At 36.0% G+C, this 20,968-nt stretch overlaps 1 protein-coding gene across 1 annotated transcript in view; it reads left to right on the forward strand.

The window, feature by feature from the left end:
- The first annotated feature begins 1,048 nt into the window (after positions 1-1,048).
- KCNIP4 (potassium voltage-gated channel interacting protein 4) overlaps positions 1,049-20,968 on the forward strand; it is a 346,284-nt gene continuing 326,364 nt past the window's right edge. The window contains exon 1 of the mRNA XM_065735726.1: positions 1,049-1,102. The gene's annotated coding sequence lies outside the window, so the exon portion shown is untranslated. The remainder of the gene's footprint in view (positions 1,103-20,968) is intronic.

Raw genomic sequence — 20,968 nt, forward strand, 5'->3', positions numbered from 1 at the left:
TTGTTGTTAAATGGCTGCAGCAGTGCAGCTCAGTTCTGTGCTCAGCAGCGGTGTGCTCCTTGGCAGCTTTCACTGGAGCTAGTTGAAGAGCAAACAGGGGACTGCTGCTTTGGGCTCCTCTGTGACCTTGGGGTAGCATAGAAGTGCAGGAGAGCTGAGCAGGTGTGTTCTCTTTCCTTTTGTTTACCTTCAGATTTGAGGCCACTTAGTAGGGCTTTGTTTAGGTCCTAGTCAGTGTTGGTAGTTGCTGGTGACCCCTGGCTCCTTCAAAATGGTAGTTCATCAAGAAAAATAATGTCGTATAGAAATTTATCGGTCTATCTGTGTGAATCAGAAGGTAGCATAGAGAAATGGTCCCCAAGAGTACAACTGGCTCTAAGTGGCTCAGCTGCTTTTCTGCATTTGAGTGACAGTGGCATTAAGGCAGCTCAGAAACTCAACTATTCATCTTTTCTGGGTAGAGCAGCTGCCCTTCAGTAACAGCTAGAGGAATGCAGCTCTGCTTTATGACACAGATGTAAGGCAAGCTAAGATAGGGAGGATAATAGGTTCATACATAGAGGATTACATTATTTCCTTTACCTAGACAGCTCCCTCAGGTAAGAGGTAAATATTTATTTACCATCTAAAGATATTATATAATGTATATGTCGTAAGTAAAATATCTAAATAACAGAAATCTGATGCTTTTATCCCTATATGTATTTTATGCAAGTATATTAATATTTCAGATAATTTGTACTATTAGAAAATAAATATAGTAATTCAATTTATGTTAATTAATACTATAATTATATCAGCAAAGAATAATTGTCAATGAAATCCTAAAACTCTTCCTTCTATCCTCCCTTCATCTCCTTTGTTTTTCCCCGCATCTCCCTCTCCCCTAGTCTATGAATTTAAGTTGTGTATATATACCTTTCAGGAAAAATAAAGGTTAAGTTTTTGTTTAGGATGGATATGTTAGCCCCTGAGAAGAAAACACGTGAAGAGAATGAAGATTTGCAACAGTATCATCAGAAACCTGCAAACTGCAAGAAACTGCTTAGGAGTTGCTGCTTGGTAAAACGATTTTTTGCCTGGAAAAGTTTGAGCTCTAAAGGTACCTTTCCTATTGAAATTTTTGGTGTAGAAGAAATTGTTGTCTATCCCAAGAATTCTGAAATTTTGATTGAGGTACTGCTGAATTTAGCATCAGTCACAGGTACAAAAAGTCTCTACTGTCTTGGATCTATTGTGCACAGAGATTAGAAATGGCACAGCTTTGATTGAAGGTGCTTTATCATAATGTGACATAATTAATTGTACTGCAATGAGCATTCATTTTGCAGCACATCAAAATACATGGTCTGCAGAACAGACCTGCAGAAAAATGCAATCCTTCAATCATAAGGTAAATGAGTAAATGTAAAGTCACAGTAATTAAATGCATCAATTTATTAGGGCTCATCCCTGAAAGCTGTTTTGATGAGTAAAAACTGCTTTGATCATTGTCAGAGGATATTTACATGGAAATTACATGATCAATTCCTTTGTCTTAGAGGAAATGGAGAAAGGTAATTTTTATACTTAATGATCCTGTGTAGTGTATTTATTAATAAAAATTGAAAGAAATGCTTTTTTTTTAATTGAAACTTGACTGTGAAATACATCACCTATTGAAAGCCTAACTCTTTTATGAACAATAAATTGAACAGAAAAGAAATGATGGTTAATCTTCACATCATTTTCATCCAGAATACATACACATATTAAATATTTTATTTGGCACTAATGCCTCTTTTTGCCATCATATTTGTATTTTGCACCATTATGTAAAAATACAACAAAAAATCCTGTCTCAAATGCCCATTTTGTGATTTGGCAGCATTTCTCATCCCCTTGGCATGCTGTTTATGACAATAAAAAAACAAGCCCTGTGTAAATTGAATTTGTGTCAAACAGAATGAAAAAATAGATGACATTGTTCTGTCATGAAGTTACTGTACCCTGGATGATATTTTTTTTTTAATTTATATGTTTGCCTTAAAGGGTTTGCTCTACTAGATTTGTTTCAACATTTAGAAGAAACGAGCTGGTTAAATACAACCTATGTCTGGTTGTAAACTACCCCTAGTCCTGTTTTATCCGTGTAGACACATTTGATATGCTTTTTAACCTAAGCATAATCTTTTAGCTGTTCTTGCCCACTCATTTCTAAAGCTTTAGGTTAATACTTACAGTAAATGACTGCTTTAATCGTCATGCATATTATGGTTTGCTAAATACAACTTTGATTTATGTATGAGTTTGTACTTGTAATTCTCTGCACTTATTTATTTCTTGTGCTGTTACTGGAGCTAAAGAAACAAAAGTGGACTTGATGTAACCCTTTCAAAACTCTCATCCCTCTTTTCATAGTAATTTATAAATATACGTATATAATTTTTTTGGGGGTGCGGGGGGACATTTCATAGTATGGCATTTATCAACAATCATTAGTAGGCTTAGAGAACCTGCTCTGTTTGTGAAACAAAAGCCACTTGTACTGATCTTAGTATGTTTGATTCTTCATTACCTTTGAGCTGACTAATCATTTGCACCTCTGGACAGGGTCTAGAGACAGTTGATTAAGAAAAAAAAGGTAAAATTTAGGATTTATTTTGTCTTGGTTAAGTGAATCAGGAGATAGATGAATTACTGTAAAAGCAGCTCCTTGGGTTTACTCCAAAGGAGACAAGTAAGAGAATTTAACACATAGTTAAGTCAAAGTTAAGGCTTTAATTTTGCTCTATCTAATAGCAAATGATAGAAAACATATTCCCATATGAATACTTTTTTGAGAACCTGTGGAAATTTAGTAGGATCACCAAAACTGATGTCCTGAAGTACTTCAGTACTGTTCATTATTCCATGGCTGTCACGCTCCAATATAAAGGAGGGAGACGAAGGTTCTTAGATTATGTGTATACCCAGCGTGAGATTAAGAAGCAACGGTTCAGATGTTGGTCCGACCAGTTTATTACCACTATAAACCAGGGAGAAGGGGAAGGCGGACACTGTTAGGGTGATGGGGAAGGGAAGGCGAGCGATAGGAAAGATAGGAAGGAAGCAAGGGCTTGTACAAAGCAGGGATAGTCACCAGCCAGGATCCCAGGGGCGGTCCGGTCGCAAGCGGCTCCGACGGTCCGAAGCAGAAGAGCAGGGGCGGCAGAAGCGGGGAGAACAGCGGCAGCGACGGGCAGCCCTGAGCAGCAAGCAGTTGTACGTAGAAGCAGCACCGGGTCAGCACAGGAGGAGGGGTGCGGGGTCAGCACGGGAGAAGCGGCGAGGGGTCAACCCCCGGAGGGGCAGCAGCGAACAGTGATCAGCTCGTGAGGTCTCTCCAAAGAGAAGGCCTCTCCAGGAAGCAGCAGGCAGTGATCAGCTCGGGAGGTCTCTCCTAAGAGAAAGCTTCTCCAAGAGAAAGCCACTCCAGAGAAAACCCTCCAACTTCGTGGCTGCAGGACCCCTCTATTTATCTCCCAGATTTCTCCAGTCTACGTGACGAACCCCTCGAACCTCTCCTGCTTGGGCATCAGGCGGGTATCGCCTAAGATGGTTATCTCCCCCTGGAGATGAGTTCCATAAACGAGTGTTCTCCGGTCATTGAGCTGCAGCGTCAGGGGAGTATCACCTGAGATGGAGAAGCGGGGAGAACAGCAAAGGCGTCCCCACTGCCCAAATAGGTTTTCTTGAACTTAACTACTGGTACTCAAGTACCAGTATCTACCAACACCTGTAACATGTTATGTGTGACATATCCCACTGAGTTCCCGATCCACTGCTATTTAAGATTTCATTCACGTAAACAAATGGAGCACTTATGTAAACCCCCAAGCTTGGTTATGCCCACTCATGCCCACCCATTCTCTGGAATAAGTTAGGATGGCAAGAGGCCCACTGTAATTTAATCTTCCTCCTAGTACCCCTGACACTGCTATGGCATTTACAATGTGACTACTGAGATACTAACTCAATGACTCTTATTTCCTGCTGGCAGGATGGAGATGGTTTTGCAAATGGTACAGTGATGGTTCGTTCTGGCTTAGACATTCCGTGGCACAAATGAGATTCTCTATTGTTTGTCTTAAGCTACCTTATGTTAGTGAAATTAAATAGTTATAAACAAGCACATTCAGATGTTTTTATTTTTAAAAAACAATGAAAACTCTAATTGCTGAATATGGTAACTACCACTGGAACAATTTGTAGTTGGAAATATTGTGTAGTAATATGCATCTGATCTTTCTGTTAAAGCAGAGGTGATTTCTTCCCTACAGTTTGGTTTTCTTATTGTAGTTATTTGTATGATCTTGAAGCTGAGTTTGCCAACATGTTTTTATGGAACTAATTATGTTTTTTAGAGACAATTTCCATGTATGAACTTGGTGCAAGCAAATAAATATCTTACGTTATGTGCACATGATTTAAGTGTACTGTTGGAATAAAAAACCTTAATTATTTTGGTAAAATCTTATAATGTCCCAGCACTGGGGCACTTGTCCTGCTCTTTCTTCTTCAATATTTGTCATGTGAATAGGAGAAGGATATTGTAACTATATCAAGGGAAGGATGGTTATATTCAACCCTTCTCTATGAAGTACTGAAATAGCATGAATTTAATGCAGCAATGACTGCTCCAAAGGAAGAACAAGAGAATTAAGAATGGCTTATGGGATTTCAAGCAAAAGTAACTGAAGTAGTGTTGACAATAGGAAATAATTCAATGCACTTTTGTAGCCAGTGTTTAAGGCTCATTTGACTTATTCCTCACACAGCAGTTTCATAGAGTAGTTATCATGTAAGTGAGTCTCATTTTCTGGCTGTTGCCAGTTACATCTTGATACTGCAGTGAGCTCTGGGCCGAAAAAGAAACCTGGAGGGTCTCTCTTTCAAAAGTGAGCAGTCCTTAAGTAACTGCATACTAATTTGGCAACATACTCAGTTAACTTAGGGTGGTCATGACGCATTTCCCATTATTCTGTGCCATGAATAGTCACCCTGCTGCAGATTTTTTAAAAAGTGAGAGATGCCAAGATGGTTTTCTCTTTCGCAAATACAAATTCGGAGGAAATGTATGGCTGACTGTATTAAATACTGATAAAAATATCAAAATTTGATTATCTGTAATATTTTTATAATTTCTTAAAATATTATTTGCATTTCTTCACACAATTTATTAACGAGTTAAAATATGAATAATTTAGAAATAATTTCAAGTTGTCAGTTAATGAATGTATATTTCACTGTCAGGTGGTGCATTTGGACGTTTGGTGCATTTGGTGGTGGACAAAATATTTAATGAAAACTAATGAAAGTTTTTTGAGAACTAGTCAAATATTCTGCTCTCCCTAGAGTATTTTATACACTTTCAGAACTCAGATATGTAAAAAATTCCTGATGGAGTTTTTCGTTACTGATTTCTTAAAAGTGGACTTCTGTGAACAGGACAACAGTCTGTCCTATATTGGACATTTACCTTTTCTTCTATGAAAAAATAGTAGTTCAAAATAAACAAGAATACTTTTTAATACTTTTGATGGAAGCACTCTTCCAGTGTGTCTCTAATTCTTATATGTCTTTTGGCCATTTTTCTATTGAGCAAAGACAAACTGAAAGGTAGGCAGCAGGATTACATACAAGATTTAAAGTATGTCTTTTACTCTATTAAAGCTCACAGAGCTGTAACTATGGCACTAGAGTTGTTTCCTACCTTTATTAACAAAGCAGAAAGTTTTTTTTATCTTCAGAAAAAAGTTTGCATGGAGTTGTAGTTACTGAAGTCATTCTTCTCTACAATAGCAATTTGAAATAAATGGAGATGAAAATGAGAGAAAACAACACCAAATAATAAATATCCAAGGTCAAGGGTAGTATATTCTCCCGAGTTGATTCTCTTTCCCCAGAAACTGCTCTTCTGAAACAATCCTTTCTGAATGGATTGCTGAAATACAAATAACTTGTTCAATAATTGAATTTTTATTCGTCAGTTGTGCCATGTTTCACGTCATGACAGTTCGGTATTTCCCCTAGGATTTTTTTTTTCCTCCCAGATGCTTTGATCAGTATCATATAATCATGAGAGGACTTCAAAGAGCTACATACAGTCACAAAGGGAAATCTGTTCTATGTACCCATACAGCTGAAGCTTATATTACTTCTCTGAGCCTGAAAGACTTAAAAAAAAACAAAGAGAGAGAGAGCACTGTGTCCCCTGTTGTTTCTATTATAGATGGTCAACATGTGTAAATAAGACTAAAATATTTGCCTACGAAATCTTTCCAGAAAGTAAACACATATTGCTACACATATTAGCCACTAAAGAGATCAATACAACCGAGATTTTGTACTCCAAAAACAGAAATCTCTGTAAATATTGAATCTTTCATAGTTACAGCCAATACAAAAATCGTTATCTATTTTGTAAAGATATGAGTAGAGAAACTAACACTGGAATTCAAAAGGAATTTTGTCAATTTGAAAATGTTACATTTTTGATGATGATGTTGTTGGTATACACTTTAATCTTAAGTAAGCTAGCAACTAAACCCAGCAAAGTTACGGTATTAAAACCTTACTCATTTTATGTCTTTTAATAACATTTTCAGGGAGAATGATGATCATTTAGTCTTACTTTAGGTATTTCTTTAATCAAAATGAGCTGTGAATTAGCAATGTTTTCTTATTCAAGCCTAGTAAGGCAAAAGTTTTTGTAGTTGTCTTGTACCTTCTGTCATACATTGCAACATTTTATGTTTCCTTGCATAAAAAAAATTAGTATGCAAACATTGCAATTCATGTTACAAAGTAATTCTGAAGAAATACTGCAAGTCACTGAACTGGATAGAAAAAGTGGATGCATTCTATTTGTTAAAGTTGCAAGTAACATGCTTCTATTAGATTTTTCTCCTGGAACCAATGTCGGACTATTGTTAGATAAATAATTACCAACATAAAATGGAGTTGTAGTTTTTCTAGTGAATGAGTATGAAAAGATGTTCTAAACATTTTAATAAAACTTTTTGGAAAGAAAAGGAAGAAGATAAGAGGAAATAACCTATTTTTTCTTGTACTTTTCCACCGAAGTATTTTTGCCTTATGATTACAGTTAAAGGAGTTTGTATGAAGAAACTTGGCAAAAGGGGAGCCTTCTAGTTTGTTGCTTTCTTTCCAAATGCTAACTCCAAATAACAAATCACAGCAATCTGATCTCAGTGAGACTTCTAAAACTCCCTTCAGGTAGCAGTAACCGTTAATGGTACAAATTAAGAGCAAAGTATATTATGTGAGAATGTTTGTTATCTTTTGGGTGATTAAGAGTGAAATTGGAAAATCATCGTTTCTCAGAAGTTAGAGTCATTCAAAAATTATTATTCCAGAATGATTAATGTTTTAAAAGGGGCTTTTTACTATTCATTTGTGTACAGAGTTGGTAAACTGAGCAGTAGTTAATGAAATTATGAGACTGGTATGTACACTTAATGTAGCATCCTTTTTGGCTCAGGGAAGTTTAGTGATCATCTCTGAAATTGGTCTTAGAAAAAAGCAGCATCTATACCTTCTGAGGTTTTTAAATTCCTCTTAAGGTTTTAAACGCCAATAGAAGCATTATCCATATCATTTTTTTAAAGGCACTTAACAAAGATAGCAAGTATACAGGAGTTAACCTCCCAGGTCACTCTGTGGAATTTCTGCTTTCTGCTTTCCTGTCTGTATAGATATTACACAATAAGGTGTGTTTTTCCTTTTCTCTTGAATGATTATTTTCTTTATGTTAGAATGGATATTTTATGGTCTCCTGCATTGCCACCTTTGCAATCCTTGCATTCCTCTGAAGAAAGTTATAGCTATTGGGAGAGGCATGACACTAGAAAGTAAAGCATAACTTAGGCAGATTGTGGCCTAAAAATACTACATTGGCAGAAAAGCATGTTGAAATTCAAGCTTTTCTGTCTGTTGCCTCTCTTTCTACAGACCAGTATTGGCACTAAATAGTATGTAAAAGCTTCCTAAAAAACAGTACACAGTTATAAACTAGCTCTACTTAAGAGCTTATTTGATCTTTTTTTTTTTATTAGGTTGAGATTTTTGGTTAGTCGTTACAAAAGTGTATTTTCATACAAACTGAGTGAACAGCCACTGAGCTGAATGGGACCTTCCCAGGGCCATTACTCAGAACTATGCCTAACAAAATCATATTTTTCAATTGGAATCATTGATCCTTCTTCCTAAAGCTCACCTTAATCTTCAGTCAGTTCAAACTGTTAGAAAAATCTGTTCTAGGATCTTCTTGAATTTGGTCTAAGATTAAAAAGGGTATGTGGTTAATTGCTCGTTAATGAACAAGATATATTACAAAAAATAATAGTTTCTCTAATGGTAATTGTTTCTCTACTATAACTGGACTTGCTGCTTCAGTGCCATGTAGATATATTAAAATGATTCATTGCAATATCATATAGGAATTATATGATCTGAACAAGTAAATAAAATATTAAGTTTTGACCTCTCCATTTGTAAATCTCATTTCTAATTTTGTCTCCCCAGATTTCTTTCACTTTATGCAGTAGTCACAGTATCTTTGTACTCACAGTATCTTTGATTTCTTTTGTGTCTGCCCACGACTGCTTTTTTATTTAAAGCATTTATCAATCAAAAGCTAATAAGTTGAAAAAGTGAATTAGATTAAATGGAAGGACTTTTATATTCATTGCATACTTAAGAGAATGGAATCAATCTTTAAATATCTTGCCACTTTCCATCTGGGCATTATTCCAGCAATTTAAGTGGCTAAATATATTGAGAGTGTTCCAGATTAAATGGTAGTTCTGAATGCCTTTTTATAAATGGTATGGCCCATAAAGAGCTGAATTTTTTTCTGTCGGTTTAAGATATGTGAATTTTGTTTACTGGTAGTTACCAAATATTAGAGCAGTATAACACAATTGTGTTTGTGAGCATCTGCCTCTGAAAAAATCCCAAGACTAGAAGGAGTACTTTTACTCCAGATATTGCAAGCTGTGAGTTTGAAAAAGTTGCAAGCAGCTTTTTTAAAGTACTCCAACTTATTTTTTTTTTGTTTTTCATGGAAAAGCATTGGATGTAGGTAACTTCTCACAGAAGATCAAATTGAAAGGAAAAACAAAACATCTTAGAAGTGGAAAGTTGGGGCAGAAGAAGAGAGGGAAAAACAACAAGAAAGAAATGAAAAAGAATGAGTAAAACAATAAAATTACATGCTGTCACTTTTTTTCCAACCCCGTTTAATTTATTACTGCAGTTGCCTTTTTTGAGTGTTTGTTTCCATTGGAGTCTGCAGTGTGTTCATGGCAGTACTTCTGGCAAATAATACTTCTGACGGAACAGATTTGCCCTCCATTCATCTCTAAAGGGGTAAGTGGGAGGACTTGGTGCTCTTCATTTCTGCAATAATGCCGTCCTGCTGGGACCTCACTGCTGTTTCTTCCGGCAACATTATCTTCTTGGCAAGAAGATTTGTTCTTAGTTGTTTTTTGATTTTCTTATTCATCCATACTTTGTTCAAGAGACTCACAGAAAGCCTGCAAAGGACTGGAATTCTTCAGAGAGGCATCTAAATGTTTTGTGGGTGAAAAAGCTGTATTAGTCATATGTGGCAACACTGCAACTGAACTTTGCAGATCACCTCAACCAAATGCCAATAAACCTGTAACTATGTAGGAAAGCAGAAGGCGTAATTGATTTCACATATGTCACTGAAAATGATGCTGGGAATATTTAGCTACCCTTTTAGCACTTTTTGTACAGTTCTCTTACAAAAGCAAGATACGTGGTGGAGGCGTATCTTGTGATCCGTTGAGATCATCATCTTTCTCTACAGTAGATGAAACCTATATCTGGCATTATAGTATCTGAAAATCTAGGGCAATAGAAATGGTATCATTACCTCCTTGGCTAAGTAAAGATGTAAGTTAAAGCTATCTTGAATATAACAGCAAAAGCAATTAACAGTAAAAATGCATTGTAGTTAAACCTCTGTCTGTTCAAATCAGCTAGTTCTTAGAATTTAACTAGCATCTTCCTTGTTATTCTTCAGGTATATGTGTTATAAAAGTCATAAAATAATGCAGCTTTTGAAGGTACTATCTACTATCTCACCTTATAGTTATCTCTGTTTTTATCTTTATACACATTTATCTTTTCTACTTGAGAGTTAAAATGTTTTAACTTACGACTGTTCAGCTGACAAGAGTTACTTTGCCATTATAGGCTAGTTTGACTGCTTGTAGTGTGGACCCTTTTCTGATGCTTAGATCATGCCACGTCTAATGTCACCAAGACAAAAATGACCAGTGAGAAAGATCCAGGTTGGAGGAGGGAAAAAAAAATCACGTGTCCCTCTAGTAACCTCAAAATAAAACTTTTTTTCCTGAATTTCAATATTATCCACTGTGAGAAAATGTCTCTAATCCCAGAAATAACTCATTTCTCACCATTTTTGAGTTATATGGGTCACAGTCAGCCATTGTAACTATCAGTTTTTCAGCTGTTTATTTTTCCTGAAACTGAAACAACTCTGCTTTTTAGTAAACAAAATATAAGTTCTCAGGTGATGAGCTGTTTGTAGACAGGCATGCAAACAAGAGAGTAGTGCAATTTCTTAGCTGTCAATTGAACAAGTTAGAAAGCAGTGAAATAAACAAGATACAGAAAAGAAAGGAGACCTTCATAGTTAATTTACACTGCAGAATGAGATTTCTACTGCCAGTGTTTCTGCTATGTGAAATTAGAAGATTCATTTAAAGCAAACCTTAGGGATTGATCCTGTGTATTCTTACTGTCTGAGTGAGTCCTTGTGATTTGTTTTGCAGAATTTTGAGCAAATGTGGCTTTGAGCAACTTACATGATATTGAGTACTCTGCTTTGAGCATATATGAAAAGCTGCCTATTAAGCAACGTGAAAATGAGCTTCCACAAACTTCCTACCTAGTGCCCAAATTAGTCAGTACCTTTGATCACTGTGCCTCTGTTCTGCATAAAGTAGGCATAATACTAATACCCTCTCATCTCTAACGGATGTTGTGAATATAAATGTGGCAATATTTGTGGAGTACACAGACATTTGTAATGATGAAGATTGTAGAAAACTGTATATTGAGTTCAGACTTTCAGTAATGTTGCACAAGTAAATGACTGGGCACAAATTGTGGAAAGAGTGAAATTTTGAATTTGGTGAATAAATACTATCCATTCATTAAAATACCAAAACAAGCTGCTTTTCAAATAGTAGTATGTGATTGTGCCATTTAAAGATTAAATTGTAATACGTAAGTGGCAAAGCACTGAAGTAATTCTTTTAAATTTTATGAACACTGTACAGTTCTTTTGCTGTGACCTTCCTATATAAGCAACATATATAGAAACATTTCCTAGTTTGAAGGATTTATAATGTAAAACTCAGAACTTGGCTTGTAATTAAGGGTAAAAGCAGGAGTAAATCGAAGTGATTGATCTAGGGATCAGACCTTGAGATACAAAGTCTGAAAGATGCAGCAAACATGGAAGGATATACAACTTATATGTATAATGTTACATCTTGGCTTGCTAAAATCAATAAAAACTTTGTGGTAAGTTTCATCACAGTGGGAATCACCCAATTTACTTTGTAATAATGCAAATGTAAGATAAATGCCTCAATTAAGAGAAATCATTATATGTATATATAAAAATATCATCCTTCCATGGGCTTTGTAATGTTTAGTTTTAATATATGCTGTATTTCATGGGTGTTGACCTTTCTGGCTTTCCTGGGCCGCATTGAATGAAGAGGAATTATCACATATATGTAGGCTGCTCTGAAAGTAATGCCTTCTATTTATTTTCATGGAAACTACAGCAGATATAGATACATTGAGCACAGTAACTCTGTTTTATAGAGGAAATTCTCAGCTGCAAAACACTGTTTTTCAACACAGTCACCACTACTAGCTTTGCATTTTCACCAGTGATGAAAAAGAGGCTTCACAGCATGCTTGTGAAAATCTGCACCTGCGGAGGTGACCTGCTACCTGCTGTTACTTCTGCTGAAACACACCACCCACTGCCTACTGTGCTTACTGTTTGCTTTCCATAAATGTTCAGCAAGCATTAATGGATGTCAGTGGGTATAACTTTTTCTGCGTGGAGGAATTCAGTCCCACACTTTTGTTGCATACTCACTTCTATTCAGAGGCCAGTTTTTCAGACTGCCCTCTGCTGCCATCTGTCACACAGCAACAAAATATAATGACAGTGGGTAGGAAGGTTCATCTGCTGCTGCCATAACACCACCTGCTTCTGACATTGTGAGCTGACATCATAAAATAGGCAAGATTTTCAGAGCAGCCTCTGCAAAACATATAATTTATGTATATAAATAACAAAACTTATTTCAACTGTTAATGTATTTATTAAAATATAAGAAAAAGAGAGAGCAACAAAACTATAAAACTAGGGGATATTTGATGCTTTGTGAAATCAGTGTATTAGGATGGGTTGATGCCAGTGGGTGCAATTCTTAGTGAGATCTCAAGGTGTTAAGTCTGAGGTTTTCTGATGAAATTTTCCTCTTCCTGTGCTTCTTCCTTCAAACCAGTTGTTCACATATGTATGTACTGAGAGAAAGCAATGGCGTGAATGAGGTGTGACTGTAGAATGAGACATATTGGTCTCTTGTAAGAGAGGGCTTGTAAAAGTTTGGTAAGGGGACATGATCAAATCTTCCTTTGAGTTGAATATATGATTGCAACTCAATACATTCAGTTTCAAAATTCACAGGTAATTTATATATGTCAAATAAAAACAGAATTGCAAATATGTAAAAAAAAAAAGATTTTTTTCATCAATCTTGGAATCTATTCTTAAATTCCTTTATCAAAACAAAAAGCATTGTTGCATGTTTTCCCTGTTCACAGGGCTGTGTTTAGCCAACATATCAAAATGCACATCTTTTGCCACCACTTGAGTTAGCACTGCACTGCTCCCTCCCTGTGCCTTGGTTCCAGCCCAGATGGGATTCATAGTACACTGCTGTTTGGATGGTGCTGGGGGGCCAGGCAGCCACAGTGTGAGCTATGCCAGGCTGCATGGAGTATGCAGGCTGTAGGTTGGATGTGCCTGCTGTATTTGCCAGTGAGGTGAATTTGGAGAAAGAAGAGCTCCTTTGATAATCTTTGCTAGAAATGATCAATGTCTCATTTTGAAGGAGGTCCCTGTACGCAACTGATTTGACTGATAGCCCCACTCTAACTCCTTATTTGATGTTATTTGAAGTAAACTTCAATAAGTCTCAGGGAAATCCACAAGTCTCAGGGAAAGAACTTGAAATTTTTGAATTTTCATTATGAGAATCAAATCAGAGAGATGAAAAAAATACAGATTTTTTTTTTTTATAATTCAGTTAAGCTACAATTGATTATATACTGGAAACTAATCAGTATACCATAATTGAAGAGATATTTTTGGACCAATGTACCAGCTGGTATCACAGATGGTACAGATGGCATAAGACTCTTTAATGGGATAAAGATAATGTGTTGGCGCAAAGAGAGACGAATATATGAACGTGTGATTTTTCTTCCCCATTATGAACTGTCTAATCAGTGTAATTTTAATTCATACACAATTGTTACATTTTTATTCCACATATCTGGATAAATAAATATTAAGATTGATACTTTCCAGTTGGTGACAGTAGTACAACCATACTTTGTTCTGGAAAACATCACACACTATAGTAGGGAATAACTCATTAAACTTACTAATTTAAAATAAACAATTGAGTGGCAAGTTTGATATTAAATTTTTAAAGATAATTGATATTACATTTTTGGAAGCAGCTGACTTCCACAGAAAAGTTTATTATAATCTCATACTGGTGTGTGTATGGCCAAAAGTATGATAGTGGTATTGTTAATGAACAATTGGTGATAAACATTCAGGGAATCATGATTATTTTCTCTGAAGATCAAGTGTGCCTGGATATTCCCTGACAATAGTAGAGGGGCCTCATTCGTTAGTATGGGTTTTACTGGACTTAATTTCTTCTTGTACATATGGTGTTCTATAAAGTAATGCTGACTTCAGATTTTTTCCTGCACCCCATTTAGAACTTTCTTTTGTCATATTGTTGTTTTGTTTACATCACACAAGACACAAGTGCTACCTACAGTTATGTTCTGTATCCACGGTGGTACTTTCAGTCACAAAGACAGAAAGAAATTGCTAGATAAGCATATTTCCTGATACCTGAAATAAATCTGACACAGAAAAAAGTTGCCACTATGTAGTGCTTAATAATTTGCATTCAGATTCCATTTTCTTTATTGTTTAGAAGTGCTCTGTTCATAAAGACTTGTCTGTTATATCTTTTCAGTTTAGGTAAAACCTCCTCCTTTTTATTATTGGCAATAGTATTTTTTAACTAAATGTCTCATAGGAAATTACGATCAACTTTTCTGTTTTTTGGTTTTTTGTTTGTTTATTTGTTTTTTGACACGCTGTTGTTATAAGTAATTTCAACTTTCTGAACCTCTTTCACAATTAAAGTTAATACTATAATTCAGTGAGAGCTTGCCTTTCAAACAGCAATTAAATTATTGATCATTGGATTATTTTTATCACCCCCCAAAACTGTATGTCTTGCTTCTTCTCTGCACAGAAGATATAGATGGTGTATTAACTGTCCTATAGTTTTACTGATTCTGCCTGTTCAATTTTAGCAATGTCCAGGCTAAATTCCAAACTTATTCTTTGCATCCTGCTTATACTTTTATGATCTTACTCTACCAGAGCTAAACAAGAAATGAAATTGAGAATTTCCTGAATTTTAAAATAACAAGTTCACATAATCAGTGAACTAGAATGCAGCATTTGCAATCAGACCAATGCTGCCTTTCGCTGAATTATGCTTGTGGAGAAGAAATGATTCCTTTTTTTTTGCTCAATGTCAATAATAGAAAAAACTCTTAATCTTTTATGGAGGAATGTCTCATTGTTGCAGAGCCTGAGCTTAGTTTTTTGTTGCCTTTCATCTTCTGTAGTAAAATGCACTTCTAAAAATTAAGAAAAAAATCTACCAAATAAGACACTTAAAGCCCCATTTTATGCCAGAAATAAATGACTGCAATATGGATGAGAATGTAGGGAAATGGGCCTTCTGTAATTTATAGACATTTAATCAGTAAGCTTTTCTGAACACCTTGCAGTTCTCTTTTGGGTCCTCTGGGTGGATATTTTTATAATGTATTAGTTATCATAATTTTGTTGTTGCTGTTCACAAGTTTCAGGGGAGGTGAGGTATATTTTTCATTAATTTGTAAATAGTTTCATTTTAGATTTTTTGTAGTCCTATTCTAAAGTAAAAAACAAATTGTGATCAAAAGATTTCACAAATTCACAAGTTCCTTTATTGGAAATTATTCTGTTTAAAGTAGCCAGTGCTAGAGAAGGAAGAAGTCTAATCACATGGATTAGATAATGAGAATTTCCTCAGGTAATATTTTAGGATGATTATCATTTACTATTTTAGTAATGAAGTGCCAAAAGCATGAAATAACACAGTCATATTTAAATCAATTACCTAATATAAAAGTACCAAATTATTTTAGAAAGGTTTGATGATTCCACTTCATTTTTTATTCTATCTTATTATATATATACATATTCTTTCTAATACTCTGTACTCTGATGTGAGGAGTGATTTACAGAGCAATGGTTAGTTTTATCCTATGAAAATACATCAAAAAGTAACAGTTTAAGTATCTGAAGCCATAATAACATAGGGTTTTTTAATGTACAAACATACATTCTGACACATTTAAAATATTCACTGAATACGTTACCCTGAGATGTAATCTAAGGACAGAATTTCTTCTTTCACTCAATCAGCTTAGGAGAAATGTGGGTCAAGCCAAATGAATATGTATATGCATATACATTGCTTCTGTATCTGCTTGATCATCACCATTCAGACATACTAGGAATCCAGCTGTTTTTCTGGACAGTGATGTACTATGCAGAGATACAACAGCTGAGCTAACTCTGCAGTGGGAAATAATATGCAAGTGCTAGTGCAGGACATTCACTAGGCTAATTAGCCGACTAAGCAGTGCTAACTATAGAAGGCATTTTGCCATGTAAGCACAGCTATGCTGCTTCTGAGATTCAGCTTCTGTCTACACAGTGCTATTTTTGGTAATGTGAACTCTTCACAACTTCTTCAGAGCTAGATGAATGCATCTATTTTCCCCACGGAGCAGGAGGGAAGAAGGCTACTTCAAGCAACAGGAAAAGAAAAATGGTGTTGAGCTTCTTTTATTTATGGGCTGGGTCTTCTGCGCACGTACATTCTCAGTCCCATCACTGCTTTCTTCTGAGCAACATGCCAGGACTATATACCATCTCTGTATGTCAGGCTACGTGCCTGACTTTGCCACTTGCTCAGTGAGTATGGGCATGCTTTTTTTTCATCCCATTGTCCAACCTGTAAAAGCAAAAGAGCATTTTAGGTCAGTGCAGCTTTGGAAGGAAGATGTCACAAATGACTGTCTGTTTCTTAGTCTTTGTTTCATCAAGCAATCAGCATTACTAAGACATTTGTAGTAACTTTAGAAATGGTGTATATATAATATACATGTATATATAAATTATGTATACGTACATATAATATTATATATTTTATTATTGTATTATTATTGTATTTATATATTAATAATTACTCATAATTATTATGTATATGTATATATAATATACATATACATAATATACATATATATATATATACACCACAACACATACATTGAAAACACCATGAAATGAGCAGGTAGTAACATATAGAGTATATAGTGAAGGTTGTTCACTTGGGGAAGAAGTAATTCTGCAAACTGAAAATGGAACAAAATACATTCTGCTAGTATCTTTAGGCCTACAACCCTCAAGTCATGGCAGGAGATCTTCCCATCTCCAAGGCTCTGCACATCTGTGCCAGGCTCACTGTCTGTCTTGGGTGACGTCGGTAATCCTCCTATGGAAAACCATCTGTTGTTCCCTTACCTACAGCTGTAGGATGATTAATGAAGGTTTTTATGGAAAACTTCAACATGCTAGTTCTGAACAAAGGTAGACCAGTTGCATCTTTGGTAAGGATAATCTATTTAATTCTGAAACATTTTCCCCTCTGAAACAATTCAGTCATGAATATCAAACTTTTCCTCTGTTTAAAGCTGAGCCAGGGGTGGTAAACTACAACCTATAAAACGTGCATTTTTTTGGATGAGGAATGAGTACAAAGACATTTTAGAAAATAGTTTAACGTATTTTAACCATCTTTTCTGGGTGCGCCTTTTTAGTATGGTTCATAGACCAACTTGATCTCACTCTAAGAATAGATTCTTTTTTTGAACATCATATATGTTCTGGCATCACATGAGCAAGAATCTTCTGTGTGGTTTCAAAAAAAGTATAAAGACAAAAATGTGCATGACTTATGATAGAAAAGATCCTCTGTATTCTTTCAGGCAGAAGAAATACCATTCTTGCTGTCAAAAGAAAAGATAGTCTGAATGTCCCATATAATTCTAGATTTATCGTATGAAAGAGGAGAAGTAAAATAATATTTTATTTAGGAGTTACAGTGAAGTTTTTGCTTATAGAGTCACACATTGATGGATCAGGAAAAACAACTCACTTCATCTACTTTACTTGTGCAAAGCATTTGATACTGTCCCATCTAACATTCTTGATCCTAAAATGAAGGGACATAGATTTAATGGATGGACTGCTGGATTGACAAGAAATTGACTGGGTGATTGCATTCAAAAAGTTGCAGTCAGCAGCTCAATGTCCAGATGGAGATCAGTGATGTGTGCTATCCCTCAGGGCTGGACACTGTTTGACATATACGTGGGCAACATAGTGGGATTCAGAGCACCTTCAGCAGTTATGTAGACAACACTGATCCGTGGGGTGCATCTGGAATGGTGCATACTGGAGGGAAGGGATGCCATCAGGGGAGACCTTTGACAGGACTGAGAATTGGGCCTATAAGAACCTCATGAAATTCAGCAAGACCAAGTACAGGGCCCAGCACGTGGCTTGAGGCAATCTCAATCAATGAATGCAGTCTGGGTAATGAGGGAATTTAAAGTAGACTTGAGAAGGACTTGGGAGTTCTGGCTAATAAAAGTTCAACATGAGCAAGCAATGTGCAAATGCAGTCCAGAAAGCAAAGCGTATCTTGTGCTGCACCAGAATTATAGCTGGAAGAGTGAGGGAAGTGATTGTCCTGTTATACTCTGCTCTTATGACCCACCTAGAGCACTGAATTCAGCTCTGGGGCCTCCAGCCCAAGAAAGATGTGAAGCTGTTAGTGAGTCCAGAGGAGGCCATTAGGATAACCAAAGAGCTGGAGTACCTTCCCTATGAAAACAGGCTGAGGGAGTGGGGGTTATTTAGCCTTGAGAGAAGGTTCTGGTGAGACCTTGTTGAGGCCACCAGTACTTTATTTAACAGGCCTACTTGGAAGATAGAAAGAGACTCTTCATCAGGGAGAGTACGGATAAGACAAGGGATAATGATTTGAAGCTGAAAGTGAGTAGGTTTAGATTAGATATTTTGAATAAATTCTTCCCTATGAGGGCAGTTAGGCTCTGGCACAGGCTGCCCAGAGAAGCTGTGGATGCCCCATTCCTGGAGGTGTTCAAGGCTAGGCTGGATGGGTTCTGGACAGCCTGATCCAGTGGGTGGCAACCCAGCCCACAGCAGGGGGTTAGAACTAGGACATCTGAATGGTCCCTTCTAATTAGTTTGGGCTTCATGTGAACTTGGCTTGCTTAGCAACTGAATTTCTATGTAAAATTAAAATATTTAAATATATATTTTATGTAGTACTATTGGTTTTTGCATGAAGTACTGTATAAAGATGGTCTGAGGAAAGTGTATACTTGAGAAATTTTCAATTTTGAATCTGAAATTATGTAATACAAAAATGCTATGTCTGGGTTGGCGCAATGTGAAGGGTCAAGAAATGTTTAAAGGCTTAGTATTCTGTATGCCAGCAGTGCATACCAAACACTCTGTCCCTCAGGATCAGGAGCTTTATTTTAATTCCTTTCATCTAGCTAGAGAAAGGTTAAAGATTAAGCTATTAAGATTTGTAAGAATTACGAGATTCTCTAAAGCAATTCCAAAGAAGCTTTATTTTTGGCTCAGCTGCATGATAGCACAAAACAACTTTTGTTCTGCTTTCAGCTGAGCTATTTATACTTTGTAGTTCACTGAGGACAGTGCCCTAGGATGTTATTATTTTTCCATATGTTTTGTTTCTTTTTGGTAACATCTATTTTATTTTGTGCTCAGAATGTTTAAAAATGCCATAATTATTTCCTCACTCATACTAAATGACAGTTCTTTGAGGTTAATTCAGTGAAAGAAAATATGTATCATACAAACCCAAGAAAACAGGTGATATTTCTTGCAATCTGAAGGAATGAAACTCAACCTCCGTTTCTCTTCTGGAAATAAAGGGAAGGAGCATGGCAAGTGGTAACAAAAACAATAACAATGCTACCTTCTTCACTGAAACCTAACCCTGTAAATATGCAATAGAAACATGGCCAGTGGAAATGCTTCACTCTGGAAAGCTTGACTGGGAAACCTGAAACAGCTGAGTAGCTGTTCCTATGAAACAGTAGAGACTGGACTGGACAATGAATTTTTTAGATGTATGTTGAATATTTCTAATCAGCCCTAATCAGTTTATTTAATTAACTTTGGTGTTCTTTAGATCAATACAAGGACAATAAGGAAATCTGTGAATTGAAAAGAATCATTAAGAAATGGAAAAAGACAGAAAGGATTCGGGATACCTTTTTTGTTTTATGGTGGTTTTTGTTTGTTTGTTTGTTTGTTCGTTTTAAACATGAGCCATAATAAGTCCCTTGATTCTCTTGCTGAAGCACAGAATTAGGGCTGAGGTCTTGGGCTGCTGCTAGGTTAGAGCAGTTCTTTGCACCTTTGAAGCTGGGTGGCAGGTCTGGGAAGCTGTAGGTGCTATGACACTCCAGTACTGCACAATCCACATTCTTGGGTTGTGGAAGAATCACCACCTTGGCTGGTGGGGCAATGGAGAAAGAGAAGGCCAAGGAAATGATAAGGTTATTTAATAAAGGATTTTTTTTTCTCTCTCTCTCTTTTCCCCTCTCCCTCCCTCCCTCCCTTCCATGAGTTTTTTATTCTTACATGCTCTCCTTAGCATGACAGTCTGATGCAGACTTCAGAACAGCATGGGATCTTTCACAGTCTAGTGAGAAAGCCTATCATAGGTCTGTGTATTTTACTGCTTTGCAAATCTGTCTTCCTATTGATTCAACTCATGGTTTAAGTAGAAATTACTCAGCTTTAAAACCTGTTTAAGCCACACTGTTAGCTCATATCTGTATTTCAAGCTAAATATTCATGTGCATTGAGCTATAACTACAGGGCAATGAACATGGGCAAATAACATCTTTTCTATAAAACTTGTCTCTATGTTAATATGCAACTGAAATGCAAACATTTGAGCAAGAGTGGGTGTAATAAAGGTAGTACAAACTCACTCCTTTTTTTTGTATGTTTTGTTTTCCCTATGTTTATCTGACATCTTGTGGCCCTGTAGCCTAGTTATATTCTGTAATTTATTTTCCTTTTGCCATGTAACTTTCCCCCACTAATAGATATCTGTATGAAATTCTATCAAACAATTATAAGTCAAAAGGCTTTGAGTGTCCTTGCTGGTGCAGTAAACTTAAACAGTAAAAAAGTTATTGTGCTGGACATAGAAGTATTACATTATATTTTTGTATGACTTTGAATTAATGATTTTTCTTTACTTTTTTATTGTATTATGTTTGTGAATGTAACTCAAACCCACCATTTTCAGCTATTTGAATA

The sequence above is a fragment of the Cyrtonyx montezumae genome, unplaced genomic scaffold (assembly GCF_038088225.1).
Source record: "Cyrtonyx montezumae isolate F1298 unplaced genomic scaffold, pur_monq_1.0 scaffold_2, whole genome shotgun sequence".
Taxonomy (NCBI): Eukaryota; Metazoa; Chordata; class Aves; order Galliformes; family Odontophoridae; genus Cyrtonyx; species Cyrtonyx montezumae.